This window comes from Penaeus japonicus, unplaced genomic scaffold, assembly GCF_977035675.1.
Source record: "Penaeus japonicus unplaced genomic scaffold, GWHDUDI00000001_assembly GWHDUDI00000039, whole genome shotgun sequence".
Taxonomy (NCBI): domain Eukaryota; kingdom Metazoa; phylum Arthropoda; class Malacostraca; order Decapoda; family Penaeidae; genus Penaeus; species Penaeus japonicus.
The window spans coordinates 9,724,000-9,726,499 of record NW_028234441.1 but is presented as its reverse complement, the minus strand read 5'-3'; positions in this window follow the sequence as shown (position 1 = coordinate 9,726,499).

Below are 2,500 nucleotides of genomic sequence, written 5' to 3'. Positions count from 1 at the left end.
CTCTCTCTCTCTCTCTCTCTCTCTCTCTCTCTCTCTCTCCCTCTCTCTCTCTCTCCTTCTCTATCTCTCTCTCCCTCTCCCTCTCCCTCTCCCTCTCCCTGTCCCTTTCCCTCTCTATAAATATATGTGTGTGTGTGTATATATGTGTATATATATACATATATATATATATATATATATATATATATATATATATATGTGAGTGTGTGTGTGTGTGTGTGTGTGTGTGTGTGCGTGCGTGCGTGCGTGCGTGTGTGTGCGTGCGTGCGTGCGTGTGTGTGTGTGTGTGGATGCATGTATGTGTGTGTGTGTGTTGGTGTGTGTGTGTGTGTGTGTGTTGCGAGTCCCTCATCAGACGAGTAAAACCTCGAAGGGCTCCGCACCGCTACTACTTCAATTACATTCGTGTTGTGGCTGTGCTTTATTGGATACATATACCTAAACAAACAGAGAGATAGAATAAGATGTAATAGAATACTCATTTTCGAAGGAAAAGGAACATCCTCATCCTCATCAACCAATCAATGGATATCCTTATGGACATATCTAGCTATGCTGATTAGGGAATGTGAAGCAGCCGAGCGGCGAGGGGAGATAAGAAGGGAGGTAAGAAAGTAAAGAGTTTTTTATTTGATATTTTAAAATTAAATGTAGCAAGGACTAAGTTTTCCTCATTAACTTTATTACCACTAATATAGCTTAACTACAGTGAGGACTATTTTAGTGAGGGGACATAACGTGTGATTAAATAGATATTGAACTCTTTAGCTTTGGAAAGTAAGTCTCCCGACGATTAAACGCACACACATAAACACACATGTGTGTGTGTGTGTGTGTGTGTGTATACATGCTTTTATATATATATATATATATATATATATATATATATATATATATATATATATATATATATATATATATATATACCTGTATATAGATATGTAGACATGTGTGTGTGTGTACAGAGTCTATATAACTAGAGAAAAAGAAAGATAACAGCAAATTCATTGCAGGAATAGGCTGTATATCAACCATTGCAATACTTCATCTCCTAAATCTCGCCCGATCTCTGCGACGGAATCTCTGGGAAAACTTTAGAAAATGTTGTTGTTTTTTCTATGTAACTCCTATCATGCTTACTGCACATGTACAAAAATGTCTCTGGCCTAGTTTCCCGATCATTAATTTAAATAAGATATGATTTCAATTTATATCCCGTTATTTTGTATTATATCTACATATTCATTTTGAAATATGTAAATGGCGCCTAGGTATTTTCATCTATATTTTGTTATTTTTGTATTTGTTCTGAAATATCTAAATGGCGCCCAGGTATATTGATTATTCTGCTTGTCACCCACCCCATTGCTTGTTGCCAGGGTGCTTGACGTCCGCCCACCAACTCGTTTGGGCGGCGGCATTTTGGCAAAAGATTTTCCTCTTTTTGTTGTTGTTGTTGTTGTTTTTGTATGCTTGTTCTGTTATTTTACGAAAAAGAATCATAGACGAAGAAATTCATATGTTTATCATGTTCATTTCTTATCCAGATATCTACCTCTTAAATTTAATTGGCTCACAATAAGAATGAAATCTAATAAATCATAATTAAATATAGCTAATCTTTCGCCGTCATCGATATTTGTATGTCACTTTGTATGAGTACATGATAGTGTCAAGTTTAATCATCACTAAACCTCCTTGCAGTGTTGCAATTCTGCTACATTCTCCCGATAGTTCTTACGCGTCTCTTTCTTGCCAGCGAAGCAGTGAAAAGGAGGATGTAAACTTGTCAGTTTTTATGCATATATTTTTTATGTGCGTGTATATGTGTGAATATGTGTAATTGTTAGTATATTTATATTAGGAGCGAGTGTGTGTTTTTCTGTGTGTGTATGAGCGTGTCAGTGTCTGTGTCTGCACAGGCATTTGAGTGTGTCTTTTTCCATCTGGATTAAAGTAAATGTATCAGAATTTCAACAAAACTTTATCAGTAGATACAGTAATCATCGGAAAAGATTAAACAGTATGTTTTCATGAATCCCGTAAAAAGTTGGAAGTCCTGAAAATAAACTGCAACTGTCACCAGTTTTTCCACCGTGAAGAAGGATAGCCAGTCTTATAAAACTCCCTTCGCAGAACACGAAATGTTAGTGTTGCCTGTCGCCAGTTAAGTACGTGAAGCCAGCGTTACAAATCCGCTTAGCTAAAATAAGCGTTGCCAGCACTGACGAGTCAAGAGAGCGAATGTGTATGGCATAACCTCAAGCCTTATAATTCGTACATTATGTCAGCGTCACTTGATATTGTTTAAAGAAAGAAGTGCCCTTTTTTCCACACACACATATACATAAAGTTTTTACACATTTATAAAGGCTTTAGAAAAATAGATAACCAGCAGTTTTGATATTGCTCAAGAAAAGGAATACCAATAACACATGTAAAAAGGCTTTCAAAAAGATTAGATACCCGCCAGTTTTGTTTACAAGTAATCCGAACACTT